This window comes from Equus przewalskii, chromosome 8 (assembly GCF_037783145.1).
Source record: "Equus przewalskii isolate Varuska chromosome 8, EquPr2, whole genome shotgun sequence".
Taxonomy (NCBI): Eukaryota; Metazoa; Chordata; class Mammalia; order Perissodactyla; family Equidae; genus Equus; species Equus przewalskii.
Window position 1 is genome coordinate 55,868,545 of NC_091838.1, and position 11,390 is coordinate 55,879,934.

General features: G+C 35.9%; 1 pseudogene; it reads left to right on the forward strand.

Moving 5' to 3' along the window:
- The first annotated feature begins 358 nt into the window (after positions 1–358).
- LOC103541406 (ubiquitin-conjugating enzyme E2 S pseudogene) lies at positions 359–1,146 on the forward strand (annotated as a pseudogene).
- Positions 1,147–11,390: the final 10,244 nt, after the last annotated feature.

Sequence of the window (11,390 nt, forward strand, 5' to 3'; positions counted from 1 at the left end):
TATAGCTTTTTTTGTGGTTAGCTCTTTTTGCTATTTTTAGCTCACACACAGGTTGTCTTACTGTTACATGTATTTAAATATGTGCAAGTCTGATGGTGGATTTACCTTTCCGCTTTGTATTATCTTTGTGAAGTTTTCATTCATTGGTGATTTCCTGTGATGAAACTATATGATGCAGATTATGTAAGTAAAAACTATAGGGTCATATAATCTATGTTAAGGGAGAGAATATAATTTTACCTCATTATATTATACTTCAGTATTATATTACATTTCTCACAAATTAAAAGTCAAGACTTTTCTTCCCTGCTTTCAAAATACTTTCTTTTAATGCCTTTCCTATTTCCCTGGCATGAACATGGAAAATCTGCCTCCCCACATCACCTACCTGGTGTACAAGGAGGTGGTGGCACTGACTGCTGACCACTGGATGGCGTCAAGGTCTTTCCCAAAGAAGAAGGCCGCACTGACCTGCAGGTCTCCATCAAGGGCCCTGAGGCGATCTTGTACAGGAGGCCTGTTCCTCATGAAACTTTCTGGGGAAGGCCTTTCCTGCCTCGCTACCAAGGGCTACTTCTTGACCAAGATCTTCCACCCGAAAATGAGCGCCAACAGTGAGATCCGTGTCAATATGTCCAAGAGAGACTGGGCAGCCCAGCTGCGTATCCGGCAGGGGCTGCTGACTATCAAGTGTCTGCTGATGCCCCCGACCCGGAGTCTGCCCTCAACCAGGAGGTGGGCTGCCTGCTCTTAAAACTACGAGGGTACAGTGCCCCGGCCGCCTGCTCACAGGTTCACGGCAGTGCAGGTGGGCCCAGCAGCAGGAGGGCTGAGGCCTGTGGGGCCCCGGCCAGGGAAGCTGCGGCCTCCTCCACCGACCCCTCTGGAAGGGTCGAGGGTCCCATGACCAAGAAGCATGCAGGCAAGCCTGATCAGAACCTGTCAGTAAAAAGAAGGACAAGAAGCAGGTGCTGTGGTAGCTGTAGTGGGCTCTTCTCCCTTCCCAGGCCGCACCTCACCAGAACCCCTGACCACAACCCCAACCCTGTCTCTAAGTTATTTAAATTCTGGCTAAGGTTGAGGAGGGCATGGGAGGTCCTGCGACCTGGATTTGCTTTTGTAAATAGAACATCATCCTTGTTCTAAACTTCACATGTTGTTTTGATTTTCTCTTTCTTTCACCCCAACACATCCATTGAGATACTACTTTATGTCAGCTTTTATCTGCCATTTGTTTGCATTTTATAAAGATCGTAGCAGGTCATCATTTATCTAGTTCTACATCCAGTCTCATTCATTTTTACTCACTTTATACTGTACTCTTTCTCAAGAATGGTGCTAATAATTTGACTCTTTGTTTCAAAAATATTTAATTACCTACTGATACAATCTAATCTCATTATGCTACCATCTAAAATCCCCAGAAATCTAAGCCTTCTTTGTAGAGAGAATTGTGCCAGCTGAATGAGCCTGTGCTTTCAGTAATAAAATCTAAACTATTGACAGCATTCTTTTCTTTTCTGACCAGAGAGCTGTCCAAGTTTTATGACTCTTCCTGCTGATACTGTAGACTATGTTAGAACCACTGTCCCTCAACTTGTCTGTCTTCTACATTGCAGATCTCAATGATTCTAATTATAGCTCTTTTGACCCATTATTTGCTTTCTTAACTTCCTGTCTAGCCTGCACTTAATTAGGTTCTGGTAAAAAGAATCTGCCCTGGCACGCTCTGACCGCAAAGTTGTCTAGCATCTCCCAGACTCTGGCTGGGTCACAGAAAGTAGAGATCTTTGTTTCCAGTCAGTGATGTGAGAAAGCACCTTGCTGCCCCGGCTGTGCAAGCTTCTCTACGTCCTGAGTCCACCAAGTATTTCCATTTCCCTCTTCTCAAAAATGCAAATTTGAACATCATCATTTTCATGGGATTTTACTGATCTGTTCTTCATTGATCTGATTATACATTTCATCGTTGCTGGAAAATAAATGAGATTACATCTTAAATGTAAGTCCTTATTGACTGTTACCACTTTCATTGACCTCATTTTCTTTTTTGTTATCTCCTATAGCCCTTATAATTTGTTTACAATGACTAAAAACAAATTATTTGAAGTTGCCCCTACTATTTATATGAGTTTATGTTACATCTTATTATTTCTCCTTGTTCTTAAAATGTCCAGAAAAATTCTGCATTTATAATGATTTCTCAGCAGCATGTTTTCACAGAAAAATTGTAATGTGACTTTTGCTTTTACAGTTATTCACAAGAATGCTTGAAGATAATTGCAAGCTGAAATTGCAAGTGGGATATCAACTTCCTTTTGAACTGCCCATTAATTCCCTGGGTTGCAAACTTTATGGCACTGTTTCCCTAGTAAAGAAGAGTTGATGGTTATCTTTCACTTTAGAGTAAATGTAATAGGAGTGAAAGGGTTTGTCAGTCTCAAGATTTTGATCTCTCTGCTGCTATTTATCCCTGAATCTTTTTGTTACTCCTTTCAATCAAAAATATTGAAGATAACGTAAAACATATCTTTGCTAGGACATAATAAAGATCTTAGATTTGTATTTTTATTTTATAATTCATGTGAAGCTATTTGTCTGGCTGCATGCGTAACTTGCGTACCCATGTAAGTTGTATCATGACTTGATCTTTTATGAAAGTTGACTACATTTATATTTGGTTTCAGTTTTGGAAAAGAAATTGATTAATTAAAAATATTCTATTATCTAAGCTTTCCTTTCTAAATACAGTTTATTGAACAATCCTATGTGGTCTCAGGATAGGAAGAATAGGTAAATAATGACAGGACAGGATGAGTTATAATGCTAAACGGCTTGTTCAAAGTTACTCAGTGAGGTAAAAAAATAAAACTGTATGTTTCTCATTTCAGTATCCTCTCCTTAAGTAAAAAAGTAAATCACAGTAAATGTTTAAAAGAAAACATTTTGTTTTAATTAAATACACTAACATTACCTCCTTCTTCAGAATATAACTAAATCAAGTGAATATTTATGTAAAAGAGAAAATAAATTCTTACAAGTTCAGGCACCTTTGTTTCTCTATTTTTATTCTTATGATATCCTAAAAATAAAAAGCTAACTGAAAGTAGAAGTATTTATTTTATATAAGTCATACAACTTTGTATCCTGGTAGACTTTTGGGGAAAAGAAGTAGGTTGTATATATATATATATATATATATACGCGTATGAATATTGATATATATGTATATTGATATATAAGATATGTCCTCTTGCAGTTAATTTAAGCATAAAAACTCACACTTACTTCAAAATAAATTTTAGCAGGTTGAGGAATAGAATTCTATCGTACACATTGAAAATATTTTAAATTTCATCACCAAGGAAAATGTTTGTAAACTGTATAATTGATATAATCAGGTTTACACTACATAAGTAGGTAGCAGATATGGGTGTTGGTATAGAATACTAGACAGTGATAATCCAAGCCAGCCAAATAGCAATACTTTTTCATTCTTTTCTTATTATCATTAGTGTATTTCCTAGTCAATTAAATGAAGTTATTCAGCCAAGGGTCAGTTATTTTCACTAATTGGTTATTCTTGATGCATTTAAAAAAATGTTTAGGTATTGAAATTGATTTGGTGAAGAGAATTACATTGCTGTGAAATATCTTGGTAATCCATTTATGATTTGAAACAATTGACTGAAAGAAATTTACTTGCCCTTTTTCTTCTGTAATCTCAAATGTAGCATGAGAAGTTATCTTTATTCATACGGTGATAGTGATAGACAATGGTTGTGCACTGGAATCTACATAAATCTCAGAGTTTTGTCAAATCAATCCTGCTGATCTTTGTGAGTTTAGGAAAAGTTTGCATAGATTATTGCTTTTTTCTAAATCTGGTAATTGAACTATGCACAAACACATACAAATCTAAAGATAACCTATCCCTTTGATTAGTTAACTTCATTTTTCATTATCGTTTATCAACATTTTAAAACAAATTATTTTTCAGATCGTCTAATTAAGACTGTGAAGAGAATGGCATCCAAGTGTAATCTGTTCACTGAACTATCTTGTTTTGAATTATTTCCATTTAACTTAGTGTATGTTTGAGTGAATGTATACCCTTATGATTAAACTGGTAGAAATCAGAAAAAATGTATTGCATAATACTCCAGTATGAACTTGAGACTTGTTTGCTATATTTACATACTAATCTAAGCCCTTTTTACAAATTAAGTCATTTAATAATTATAACTCTATGAGGTAAGTGTTACTATTATCTCCATTCTATAGAGGAGGAGATTGATGAACAATGCCATTAAACAGCTTGTCACAGTCACAGGGCTAGTATATGCGAGTGCCAGTTTTCAAATACAAAAAGTCTACATCCAATGTTTATACTCTTTCCCTTTGCTGTTTCTCATAACTGCAGAAACTCACTTTGCTGACTTCTTATCATTCAGAGCTCAGCTAAAATATCACTTACTCAGAAGGCCTTCCCATATCAACCAGTCTGAACTGGTTTTGCTGCATCATCCTTCCCACTTACATCAGTGTTGATTCCATGATCTGGCTTTCTTGTTTTAATCCTTTATAGCATTCATTAATATTTAAATCCATCTATCCATCTATCTGTCTATCTATCTATCTATCATCTAATAATCTACTCACTCCCCTACTCCAGATTGTAAACTCCTTGAGCAGAGAAAAATTCTCAGTCTTGTTCAGCATCCTATTCCCAGTACCTATACAATGACTGGCACATTATAGATAGTTATTAAATAATTGTTTCAGTATTTATATAATTGAATAAATAAATGTTATATTTGTAAAATTAATTGGATTTTTGTGAGGCCTGCATACCATGAAACACTTGAAAACCATGGGGATTCAAAGTTAGCCAAAACTAGGTTTGAGCTTCAGCTCTATCACTTTCCAGATGCATGACCTTTTACTAACTATTGAAGTTTTAAAAGATTAACTGTTTAAAATAGAAATAATAAGCATACCTACATTATACAGTTGACTTGAGGCTAAATTCAATGATATTTGTAAATTTACAGTATATGTTACATAACAATCACTCAAATGTTTGCTTTACGTATTATGCAGAGAGTGATCCACTTGGAAGGGAAGCAGGGTGAAACACAGAAGAGCATCTAAGAATGAGGCAAGATCAGACTGATCACAACAAAAGAAAGCTTTGTATCAAACTAAGTCAAAACCAGAATTGAAAGTTTACTCTATAATCACACTCTACTAATATTTGTTAGTTTCTAGAGGCCTAATAAATTACACCCCTTTATTCCTTTTTGGGGTTTAATCTACTAAAGGGATATGTGTTAGTGTCAGAAAGATGGTGATTACAAGTGGAGGATGTGACTGAGATATGATCCCAATCTTTTCCTTATACTTCAGCCCATTAGAAAACTTATCCCCCCACTCAATGCTGCAGGAGTGCCCTGGAACATTATCATGTGGATGAGGAAAGACTGCCTTTTCCAGCCCAGCAGATTTGAAAGAGAAGGAGAAAGGACCAAGTCCTGCTCCTTTTCTTAAATCCACCCATCAGCTAGATCATGTCCATGTTTAGGAGAGGCTCTGAGGTGGGAGAGGGAGAGGACAGTCTTTCCATTCTAGTATTTCCAAGTGGTTCTCGAACAATTATTTATTATCTCCAATATTTGTGTTTTAGTTAAGTGAACTACATGTGGTTGGTTACAAAGTGTTTGGCTTTTTTCTCAACTAAGTTACTTATCATCTTCACAAAATGTTAAATGAATCTGATGAGTTATTTTTAAGAAGAGAGAAGTACCTGATCAAGATGAACCTCTAGTCGATATTTCAGGCAATCAGGCTGGTGGGTAAGCAACGCCGCTTACACAAAGTTGCCCGGGAAAAGCCTGTTCGCGCTTCAGCGCTTCATGTGTCACTCACCACGGAGAGAAAAATGGCTGCTGGAGCAGAATCAACACTACCTGTTGAAAAAATTTCATCCTCAGCACAAGGAAATGGGATGACATAAAAATCTTCTCTGGGAGATAAGTATTTCCATCATTAATAGAAAACGTTCACTTTTATAGACATTTCGAGAAACCTTTTAGAATTTGAATGTGCTAGCAGACAAGTACATTCTGCTTAAAACCACCTTCAACATTTTTTTTGCCTTGTCATTACAGTAAATGTGAGTAGTGTGTGCAGTGTTGTCAGCGGCCACTGACATGGAACGTTGTAGTCCCTTGTCTCTGACTAATCAGCTATGAGATGTTAGCTCTTTTTATTATTTTTGAAACCGCTCACATTAGTGTAGTAGACTTTGCACACTTTATGTGGTTCTACACCTTTGAAACCTCTCTCTGTACCAGCTGGGGCATCTTCACTGCCAATTTGTTACTGGTTCATTACCATCACAGGTTGAGTTATCTGATAGAATGATCCATTTGTTTGAATAATGAACCTTTCAAAGAAAAGAGATTTTTCCATGTTTTAATTATTAATATTTATATTAAAACTATATTAAATTTTAACAGACGAAAATAAACATTATTAAAAATGTACACATTATTGATTTTGTAAACTTGCATCATTATTTTAAAATCAAAATTTTATCAGGGGCTCCCAGTTCTTAAGCCACCATTTTCAGAGTATTCCAAAGACTTAGACAATTTACTATTTACTTTTAGTATAATTAAATGGTATCAACATCAGACTGCAGCGGTATAAGTTGCATACAGGCAGTCTTTACCATGTTAACTGAATCCCTTGCTTATTGGAATCATCTCCTCAGTTTGTGCAGGTCATTGGTAACTGAGCCATGCAAAGCGAGGACACAGTTCCAATATGCCCTAGTTTTGGTTAATTTTAATAGTATAATTTTCCTCTTTAAGTCAGCAAGTTGGGGACAATCAAATATTTCCTGTTGTTAAGCAATGTGGAATACTTTTTCACAGATGAATTCTCAAACTGGGTAAAATATTAGATATGGACATCTAATATTTACCATTAATAATTTATATACTTTTCATTAACCTTGATTTTCTCAAAGCAAAAAATATAATCAGTACTGGCATAGTGTTTTCACTTCATGTCACAGTGGTCACCCTTGATTTTGAAGTGTACTTGACTTTGGGGATCTTTAGTTCTGTCCACATATGTGTTTTTCTTCTCTAAAATTGTTAAATTTGTCTTGAAAGTGACTGTAGAACATTTATCACCTCTGACCCATTCATATTTTTTGAAAAGTATACCCTAATTTCAGAAGAATAAAAGAAAAACAGGAAAAATTGCAGTTTAATTTAAAAATAAGAATAATCATCTAAAGATAATTTTAAATACAATATTCTTATAACTTTAAATGCATAACAACTATTTTAATTTTTACGCATTGTGTTACACATACATAATCTTTATATAGTTACAATGGTATTACTTATATCGTTTTTAAATTTAATAGGTCCTATGTGTTTCCCATGTTTTTGCAATGTCTTCATATTTTAGATTTTGAAAATTTCACAACTTACTGTCTGAAAAAAGTCACAGCTTGAAGGGAATGAGAGGGGGCAATCTGGGCCTGGGTCCGACATCTACACAGCTGACTGCTCCTCAGGCTGGGCGTTCTTGGCCAGGTGCAAGTTCTATATGGAATTACTAAGATCTTCCAGCGAAGGCCTGCAGCCGGCCTGACTGGAAATCTTTGAGCAGGTTCAGCAGTCCCCCCTCCATCTCAGAGACATCCGTCACCTTGGTCAGGAAGGAGTGCTGCAGGGGGGTGCCTGCAGAGCCGCCCCTACCTCCGGCCAGCACTGGGCGGCGTTTCTCCTTGCCTACCCTCTTGAACTTGGTCCACTGCTTGAGGGATGGCAGATGAGGGAGTCCCAGGGCCAAGGAGCCACTGTGGCTGGTGGGCACAGCGACCCTGTGTAGTGTGCCTGGGGCCTGGGCTGGCTGGGTCAGGCAGGGCTTGGGACTCCTTTTCTTCTTCTTGTCCTTCACTGGGTGCTGGCTGAACCTCAGGCCCTGGGAGGGAGGCAACCCTGGAGGTTTGGGGTCTGGAGAGATGCTTCTGTGTCACCACAATTTGTTATTAATCTTTATTTTTACCATTGCCGTGAGAAAATCTTACCTCAGCTATTCTGCTGATCGAGGAGGTTTGAGCAGACTTGAGCCCACCTGATAGCAAGAAGCCCAGCCCAGCCAGACCTGTGTCATGAAGCGAAGTCACCCAACTAAGCTCTGTCTAGATTAGCCACCCTTCAGACAAGCTCTGTTTTGCACTAATACTGACTGATTCATTGTCAAAACAGGTATTTTTGGAAGTCCTTTTTTTCTTTTTGTAAGAACTACCACTGATATTTACTTTTTAAACAGCAGCATCTATACCATACATATTTCTCCCTCAACGTCTCAAATGGTAGTGTCCTGTAATAACTACTCAGTATGCTTAACCAATAATAATGCACACCCAAAGTTACACATTGTTATAAACCATTATAATCCCGATACAATTACTCTACAAAAAAAAAGAAAAATGAGTGATATTAGCAATATGAAACATAACAAACCCACGAGTTCAATAAATTAGGAAAGCAAATGCAGATAGACCTCATATAATTTATACAGTCCCACAGGCGTGTGAAAATTCTTACTACCAACCATTCTAAATGACATAGGTCTATCATAATCTTTTAATTATTTTATATAACGATTCAACAGCTAGTAAAGAGCTTGAGCTCATACTGGATATTCAATAAATGAATTGAACTGATTCTTTTGTCTGAAGCAAACATTTTTTGAATTATTTTGTTTCCAGAAAATGATAAAAACTATACAAATGTAAAACAATGCAATGGCACAGTTCTCAGATTTCAGAAGAGTCTAATCAAATGATACTTTGTTCTTCCATTTATAGCTCCTCTATCTATCCTTAATTGTGTCTTAGGACCTCTTTAATAGAAAAAAAATAGAAATAGCCACAATAGTCACATCCTCTGCCCTTTCTAATCTCTCTTTCATATTACTACTTGTGGAATTATCCTTCTATGAAACAAAAATCTGTGGTTGTCACTTCTTTGGTTAAAAATCCTTAGTGCCTCTGTAGGCAAAGATCTACAATATAAATTTTGTTTTGTTTAGCACAAAATGTGGAGGTATTCCCCCACCTTTTTTAAAAGTCAATCCTAATGTATACCTTTCTTTGTTCTACCCATCTAGCCTAAACTCCCACCATACAGTATACCTCATGCTTAGTTACATACTATTTTCTCTGTCTGTTCCTGGTTTATCCACCAGAGAAATTTCTACCCATTTTTCAAAATCAACACAAATATCTTCTCTGTGAGATTGACGCTCCTGTTCTTTATGCAGAAATATTTCCTCTGTTGTCCAGGCAACCATGGAAATTTGTCATATTTCTATTATATTGCTTACCATACTATGTTTCCATTTCTTTGGTAATCCAGCTAGAATTTGTATAATATTCAAGTATAACATTTTATTCTTTGTACACTTCTGGAGAATTATCAGAATTTAATATAAGATAATTACTTTGTAAATATTTTTGAAAGCTTAAATAAGTTAGGTAAATCACCTTGAGGTCAGTAATTACCAAAAGGCACTGTTTTTAACTTGATAATTATTTGAAGTTATTATATAGTTGTTGCTTATAAGGATGTTGCTGACAAAGTCTCAGCTATTTGGTGTTATCATTTCATAGGCTATATAAACATTCAAAATAATCATCAACACAATTATTCAAAATAAATGTCTTATTCCCTATGGGATTTTTGATAAGTAGCTGTTAAAAATAACTTATATTAGTAACTCTTATTACAGAAAATATGGTGAAAAATATGGTTCAAGCATGGCACTGAGAGCCTATGTATATACTTTTTATTAAATTCTGCATTTTTGTTTCATACAAAATATTTATATTTCCTTGTTATCAACTTTTAAAGTATTTTGATTACAAAAACAAAATTTATTACTGAAAAATGGAAAACAAAAATTTAAAATTTACTCATAATTGCTTTACTCAAGATAGAGGTAAACACTCAGCATTTACCATATGTTTACCTTTATCACTGTCTATTAATCTATATTTTGGTAAACATGAGACCTTACAATATATGTTGTGTTGAGATCTGATTTTTCTACTAAATTATATATTCATGAACATATTTCCATAGACTACATGTAATTCTACAGCCCTGCTACTGAAAGTGTGGACCATGGACAAACAGCAGGGGCATCACCTGGTTGCTTGTTAGAAATGCAGCGTCTCAGGCACCTCCTCATTCTACTGAGTCAAAAATCTTCATTTTAATAAGATCCTTGAGTGATAGCATGCAAATTAAAAACTGAGAAACCTTATGCACAGCATCATTTTTAATTGCCATGTAGTATTCATTTCGGATATATCATAATTTATTTAACCACTCTCCTGATTGCTTTTCTTCATTACATGTGTCAAATAATATTTTCTTTGGTTACATAATTCTATTGAGTGACTATCACATAGTTTTCCTGCTCTTCTAATCTCCAATTTATAGAGAGTTATGTTCCTTTTTTTGATTACCATATGTAATTCTAAGGCAAACACTTTGTGTGTGTGTGTGTGTGTGTGTGTGTGTAGGAGTTTTAGAGAAACTGAAAGAAACTTGTGTAACTAGAGCCCAGGTCGGGCAGAATGAGACTACAGTGGTGATAAGGGAGTAGGACAGAAATGAGGCCGTGTCCAGATTTGAATCGTTATTCTCACAGCGTTAGGGAGTTGTTGAGTGGTTTCAAGCAGATGAGTGTCATAATCTGATTTGCATTTTAAAAAGATCAATCTGGCTATAATGTAGTGAAGTAGATTTTAAAAGAGAGATGTTGACAGCTGGGGTTGGGTGATGACAATGGAAATGGAGATGAGGGACAGATAGTTAGGAATTCAAATCAAGATTTGGTGATGGATGGACTTTGGGGGTGAGATGAAGTGTGCTGGGTGGTTTGTGGATTTCTGGCTGGAGAGATGGGTGGATTGTGGTATGATCTAGTGAAAACTAGAGAAGGATTAACTTTAAATATGGAAAAAAATACTTATGAATTAACTTTATGTTGTGATGAAGTTGAAGTGCCTTGAGACAGCCAAGGGAAGCTCCTCACTTATAGTCTTTCCACTGCAATTGGAGTGTTTAATGAATGTTATTATTTTTATAGTTTTTTTTTTTTCCTTTTTCAGAGCTGCTTCTTCTGCCATCTGGCTTACTTGTAATTTGTAAGTACTCTCCATTAGTAAAACCTTGAGAAATGGTCCTAAGAATTCTCATGCCTTCCAAGCTATTATTATTCTTGATTAAATCTCCATATGAATGTCCATGTGCTTTGATATCCTGAAGATAAAACACCCTGATGACACT